The sequence below is a fragment of the Heteronotia binoei genome, chromosome 6 (assembly GCF_032191835.1).
Source record: "Heteronotia binoei isolate CCM8104 ecotype False Entrance Well chromosome 6, APGP_CSIRO_Hbin_v1, whole genome shotgun sequence".
NCBI lineage: Eukaryota > Metazoa > Chordata > Lepidosauria > Squamata > Gekkonidae > Heteronotia > Heteronotia binoei.
In genome coordinates, this window is record NC_083228.1 from 79531043 (window position 1) to 79538462 (window position 7420).

The window sequence follows — 7420 nt, forward strand, 5'->3', positions numbered from 1 at the left end:
AACAGGTATGTGACTTTTATTTTTGGGTTATATTGTTGTTTTTTCTAGACCAATAGGGATATAAGAGTTGGATTAATTGTTTAAAAGGCAGACAGCACAGTTATTTTATAATCTGGCAGATTTGCTTTTAATACGCTCCCCTGGAGAAACTGTTTATATTGAGATAAAAAAATAAAACATAGTATTTTGTCTCGCTTCTTAAGGATAAAGATATGCATTTTATGTGTTTATGTTAATGAGAATATTGTTAAACTAACAAACTAGTCTGTGTTTTCAACATGGCTAAGCTAAATCAGCCAGTTCCATGTTGAGATTGCTCTGACTTTTTTATACTTATTTGTGTTGAAGAAGAATCGTTTCGACTTGTATTGCAAGTAATAGTTCAGTAAAAATGTCTTATAATGAAAGATAAAGATGGTAAAATACATTGAGAAATCTATACTTGCAGGTAGAATGAATTGGGTATTTTATTTGGAGGTAGAATTATAACTGATATATTTGTACTTTTCTCTTTTTCTGCTTTTCCCATCCTGTATATGCCCTTCCTCCCTTTTATGTATCTATGCTTATGCTTTTTTTTTTGTAGTTAAATCAATAAAAATTATAAAAATCTCAAATGTGTTTGTTACATCAGTAATACTGTCCAGCCATCTCATCTTTTGCCATCCCCTTCTTCTTTTGCCTTCTGTCTTTCCCAGCATCAGGATCTTCCCCAGTGAGTGCTTCCTTCTCATTTGGTGGCCAAAGTATTTGAACTTCAACTTCAGCATCTAACCTTCCAGGGAACAGTCTGGGTTGATTTCCCTTAGGACTGACTGATTTGATCTTCCTGCAATCCAAGGGACTCTCAAGATTCTTCTCCAGTACCACATCTCAAAAGCATCTATTCTTCTGCGCTCAGCCTTCCTTATGGTCCAGCTCTCTTAGCCATACATTACTATTGGGAATACCATCGCTTTGACTATGCGGACTTTTGTTGGCAGGGTGATGTCTCTACTTTTTATTATATTGCCCAGGTTCACCATAGTTGTCCTCCCAAGGAACAAACGTCTTTAAATTTCATGGCTACAGTCATCATCTGCAGTGATCTTGGATCCCAGAAATGTGAAGCCTGTCACTACTTCCATGTCTTCCCCTTCTATTTGCCATGGTGTGATGGGGCCAGATGCCATGATCTTAGGTTTTTTTGATGTTGAGTTTCAATCCTACTTTTGTGCTCTCTTTCACCCTCAACAAGAGGTTCGTTAGGTCCTCCTCACTTTCTGCCATTAGAGTAGTGTCATCTGCATATCTGAGGTTGTTGATGTTTTTCCCAGAAATCTCAACTGTGCTTCATCCAGGCCAGCATGCCGCATGATGTACTCTGCATATAAATTAAATAAGCAGGGTGACAATATACATCCTTGTCGAACTCCTTTTCCTATTCTAAATCAATCAGTTGTTCCATATCCCGTTCTGACAGTTGCTTCGTGATCCTTATACAGGTTTCTCAAGAGACATGTGAGGTGGTCTGGTACTTCCATCTCTTTAAGGACTTGCCACAGTTTCTTGTGATGCACACAATAAAAGGCTTTAGCATAGTCAATGAAACAGAAATAGACATTTTTCTGATGCCCCCGTGCTTTCTCCATAATCCAGCGAATATTGGCAATTTGATCTCTAGTTCCTCTACCTCTCTGAAACCCAGCTTGAAATTCTGGTAGTTCCCCATCTACATACTGCTGAAGCCTAGCTTGTAGGATCTTTAACATGACTTTGCTGGCATGTGAAATGAGTGCAATGGTGCAATAGTTTGAATAGTCCTTGGCATTACCCTTCTTTGGGACTGGAATATAAACTGACCTTTTCCAATCCTGTGGCCACTGTTGCGTTTTCCAAATTTGTTGACATAATGTCACTTTAACAGCATCATCTTTTAGAACTTTGAATAGCTCAACTGGGATACTGTCATCTCTGCTCACTTTGTTGTTAGTAATGCTTTCTAAGGCCCATTTGACAACATTCCAGGATGTCTGGCTCAAGGTCAGCAATTTCACTGTCATGGTTGTCAAGGTCATTGAGATCCTTCTTGTATAATTCTTCTGTGTATTCTTGCCACCTCTTCCTCTTCCACCTAACAGTAACAGGCTCCAAACCACATTTTACCAATTTGTCAACAAGAATATTATGTGGAACTTTATCAAAAGCTTTACTGAAATCAAGATAAACTATGTCTACGGCATTCCCCTGATCCAGCAACTTTCTCCAAAAAGGAGATCGTTAGTCTGATAAGGCTTGTTCTTGAGAAACCCATGCTGGCTCTTAGTAATTACAGCCATCTTTTCTAAATGCTCAAGGACTGACTGACAATTTGTTTCAAAAACTTTTCTGGGTATAGACATCAAGCTGATGGGTCAGTAGTTACCCAGATCCTCCTTTTTCCCCTTCTAGAAGATGGGGACAACATTTGCCTGCCTCTAATCTTCCAGCAAATCACCTGTTCTCCAAGAGTTGTCAAAATAATGGCCAGAGACTCAGAAATTATGTCAGCAAGTTCTTTTAGTACCCTTGGTTGCAGTTCATCTGGCCCTGAGGACTTCATTTTGTTTAAAGAAACTAGGTGTATATGTACTGCCCCAATGCCGATTCTGGACTGCAACTCCCTTCTTTCATCATGTGTTCTGTATTTGCCATGTTGAGCACTTTTTTCCCTCACAAGAGAAGACTGAGGAAAAGTAAAAATTGAGCAGTTCTGCCCTTTCTTCTTCACCCATTACAATTTCACTTTCCTGTCCCTGCAATGGGCCTGCCATGTTCTTGCTCTTTTTCTTAGTTGTACATAAGACGCCCCCCCCCTTTTTTTTAGCATTTCTCACTAGCCTAAGCTCATGGAAAAGGAAGCTCATACTGAGCTTTAGCTTTCCTAATTCTTTCTCTACAAGCATTGGTTATTTGTTTATATTCGTCCTTAGCTATAAGACCCCTCCCCTTCCATTTCCTAAATGAGTCATTTTTATTTCTCATGTCTTTAGAGAGCTGTTTATGGAGACACCTTGCCTTCTCTTTAGGCTCCTCCCATTTTTCCTTCTACTTGTGATTGTGCATTCAATATTTCCCTTTTAAGGAATTCCCACCCCTCTTCAACTTCCTTCTCCTTAAGTATTTCTGACCACGGGATTTTCCCAGCATCACTCTAAGTTTGTCAAAATTTACTTTCCTGAAGTCTAACCTATATGTCTGACAGCTTTTTCCTTCCCCAAGCCTATAAATTCCAAAATCACATGGTATTTTAATTTGAGTTATTCTACAGCTGTGTCTCTGTGTTAATGCATTTTGGTACATTCTGGGGGGAATGGATCATGATGCAACAATTATGAACTTTTCTGCATTCCCCTCCCCTCAGCAGTCCTTTCCATCCTTAAGAAATGTTTATTCACTGGGCTGCAAGATTCATGTGGTCTAACAGCCATATAAGTCAGGAGGATGTAGCGGAAGAGGGAAGTTGCAATCAACCTTTTCTCAGTCTTCCATTAGTGAAGCTATGCTGATAGAAAAGGAAGATAATATTACATATCCTTCCATAAGTCTAGACTTCTGGGGATAATTTCTATGGTTTTCCATACCCTTCTTACAAAGCTGGGACACACATACACATACCTGTTTTCCCTTGGCTACAGAACAGAGAATCAGCACAACAGCTCTCCTCAGCACAACGGTTTCTTCTCACAGTGCTCTCCCTCACACCAGTCAGGAAGGCTGGCACTACTTGCTCAAGGGCTTTTCTATCATTGCCCCCATGTTTGAAGAGGGTTCCTTGAGATAGTATGAACAGTTTGATCATTATGAGGCTTTCAGAAAGCATGGAAGGCCATATTATGCAAAGGGATTTCCTCTGAGGTGTGCAAAATGGTTGGCTGGAATGATCTCAGATCAGTTTGGGGTAAGCTGAAACTGAGCAGTCTAGAGTTATATTTGGGCATTGGTTAGTATTATGCAGTAGGGACTGTGATATGATTCGTTGAGGTCTAGATTGTAGGGTTTATTGGGCGTCATATTTGCAATTTTTTTCTGCACAACTTGGTTTTCATTGTGTCAGTTTTATTACCATGTGTTCCTCAAATGCAGATTTTTTTTAATGCATGAATTGAAATTGATCATATTTTTCTAAATACTTCAAACCAACTTCTGGGTATTTAGTTTGTCTTACTAAAAGGAAAGGCTGCAGAGCTGACACACAGGGAAAAGCTGATTCCCTTTTCCTTCCTCTCAGCACCACTGGGTGAAAGGACTTTTTTCCTTGAGTGGAGTAGGAATCATGGTATATGATGGTTTAAAAAAGGGCATCTCATCATGCCTGCATTAATACACCCCTGTCTTGAAGGGAAGTGGAAACCCACAAGTAGGCTACCACAAAAAGAAGAGGCTTTCAGCAGCAGTCCCTGTCTCTGTGTTTTCTGCAGACATGCACACTGCACCAGTTTCCTGAAGAGCACAGAATATGTTGAGTTCTAAGTAGCAAGATAACACAAGACCTGGTGGTAGCACAACTTCCATGTCATTTGCACAGACACCTTTACCAGCACAACATAACTCTGGTATAGCCAGACCTCAGGAAGTATTCTTTCCGCAGAACTATCACAAGGTTGAGATAATAAGTGTTAACTTACATTAAAAGGTAAAGTAAATGTAAAGGTAGTCCCCTGCGCAAGCACCAGTCGTTTTTGACTCTGGGGTGACATTGCTTTCACAACGTTTTCATGGCAGACTTTCTACGGGGTGATTTGCCATTGCCTTCCCCAGTCATCTACACTCCCCCCCTCCCAGCAAGCTGGGTACTCATTTTACCAACCTCGGAAGGATGGAAGGCTGAGTCAACCTGGAGCCGGCTACATGAACCAGCTTCCGCTGGGATCAAACTCAGGTTGTGAGCAGAGGGCTCCGACTGCAGTACTGCAGCTTTACCACTCTGCGTCATGGGGCTCTTTAACTTACATTAGTCAGCAACAACTGTTATAGAATATTCAGATGCACCACAAGCTAGTGCCTTGCATATCTGTTAACTGCAGACAAATTCCCACCTTTATAGGTTTTTTTTAAAAAATCACACTTTTTCTTTGACAGAACCTCTGCCCCACAACAGTACTTAAAGCCCCCCCCCCCAGTTCTTCCCAGCCTGTAATAAGCAATATCTATATTCAGAACTTCACACAAGAATGAAAAACTTTTCAAATTCACCAGAGGCCTTCTTCAGGTGAACATCAATTTTTTGAAGATAGTGGGGAAGCTAAAAATATATTGGGCATGAATGGAAAACCCAGGTCTGTGATAGTTTTCACATGAAGCAGAGAAGGTGTGACTTGTTGTGCATGCCTAAATAGGTGCATCCAGAATCCTACCCAGGTTTATTCAATGGATCTTATTCTTGGAAAACCATTTTTAGGATTGAATTATTAGATTACATCACACTGGATACAAAAAAGAAGTTAGGTTACACCAAGCTACAAAAGGGTCCAAACAGCTACTACAGAACGGAAGGCATGCTGAAAAGTCAGTTACTTGCTTCTCTTTGCAGCAGTCATTAGAACACAGGAGAGAACAGAATTAAAATTTAAAAAATTATAATCCTTATATTAGCAAAAACCAAAATTAATTTTAGTGGGTGCACTAGATAAGGATTCAATGGAAGTCAAATTACATAATTTTATCCAAAGAGTCAGAGACATGCATCTCCCATAGGTAACGCCTCATTACTATTTTCCTCCAGCTCCAAGATCTTCCCACTAGCCAACTAAATGTGGCATTATCCAAAAAAGACAGAAACTGCAGACAGTTACATTGGACCATTAGAAAAAAACATCCCAAAACATCAGTAAAGTTATTTTATTAGGGCCAGTGGACATACCACAAAGTAGTAGGCAAGCCTTGGCTGCTTTTCATACACCTCACGCTGCTGAGGTCCACTGAAATGCACAACACCTGCTGTCCCTTGGATGCAATGATAAAAGAATCAAGAGCTCTATGGGAACTTTCACACAAAAGTGCCTTTGGACTTCACTCAGTCTTTGGGTCACCTTTGACAGTTGTCAGTTAAGTTGGGAATGTATCCGATAATGAAGCTGAACATGCTAGTCAACGTCAACTTTATAAAACATCAGTATTCAGCCTCTTGTGTGAAATACCCCAAGACACAACTTTGTTTTTTGTATACTAGATTACACATATATTCAACACTAACATTATCCTCATGCCCTCACTCAATTCAAGGTAATAGTGTCAGTGCCAGGAAGACCCCTCTGGGGCCTGTCACTTTATATGCCCTCAAGACCACAGTCCATTTTATTGGTCTCTGCACTCCAAAGGAAAGACTCCCCTCTTTAACACCCCCAGGGTCCATTTTCATTAGCCTATTTGTACACAGTCCAATCTTGGAGCTGAAGCTCAAGCCAATTTCCCAGAATGAAAGGAATGCTGAAAATCTGCAAGTAGCAGAGCCCCCAAATAAATCTCCTTAATAATTAACTCATCACCTCGGAAGCAACACACGTATACCCAGGGGTCCTCCACCAGGGATGCCTCTCTGCAGCCTGCGCCACTTGGAGATGCATTCAGAAAGCTTAGAAGAGACTCAAAATGAGTTCACTCTTGAATGGCAAACCTGAATGACTGAAAACGTCCTATGAATACTCATTAACTCCTCAAACTTTTGTCTGTGTGCTGGCTCACATCACAGCTATTCTGAGTGGCCACCGAGTTCCCCCAGCCCCCCCCCCCACACCTTCCTTCCTTTGGGTGGGTGTCTGGTTTTGCTGTGTAAACTCAGAGCGTCTGTTTTCCGCGCTTACCCTCTGGCTCGTCCTCCATCAGTGCCCGCGCCCTCTCCTCTCGGACTCCTTGCCTCAGCTGCCTCTGAAAAGGGCACATGCAGCCGGGCTATTTAACGGTCCAGGAAGATGGGCGGGGTTAGCTTCGCTGCCTAACTGAAAAAGAACCTCGAAGCAGGTCGCGCGGCGTGCTCTCTCTGAAGGGGAAAAACTAGCGCCCGGCGGGCTTTTGTCTGTTTCGATCGCTCCCGGGGGGGTCCCGCGCTTTCATTGTGGTCAGCCCCGACCAACGACGTACACTGTGGCCGCCTCGCTATCCCCCTAAACTTCCCAAAGGTTATAACCTGAGGGAGATGCATATCTGATTGTCCCAGGCAAGCCTTTTTCAGAGAGAAGCACTGCCTTTGCGACACACAAAACAATGACTTCGCCTTTGATTCGTTGCCTAACACTCAAGAGACTTTTCAGGAGAGGAACGGCTGTTCACAGTAGGGCCTTGTCCTTTTCTGTGGCCTGCTACCACCCCCTGCTTATAAACGCAGAACTAAAGCTCAAGACATTGGCTATATGATGACAGTCTAGCTTTGGTCAAATAAAACACGCTTATTTAGGATCAGATA

At 41.8% G+C, this 7420-nt stretch overlaps 1 protein-coding gene across 1 annotated transcript in view; it reads right to left on the bottom strand.

Moving 5' to 3' along the window:
- Positions 1-6887, bottom strand: part of ENTPD1 (ectonucleoside triphosphate diphosphohydrolase 1) — a 47400-nt gene extending 40513 nt beyond the window's left edge. Inside the window, exon 1 of the mRNA XM_060241893.1 lies at positions 6822-6887. The gene's annotated coding sequence lies outside the window, so the exon portion shown is untranslated. The remainder of the gene's footprint in view (positions 1-6821) is intronic.
- Between the last annotated feature and the right edge of the window lie 533 nt (positions 6888-7420).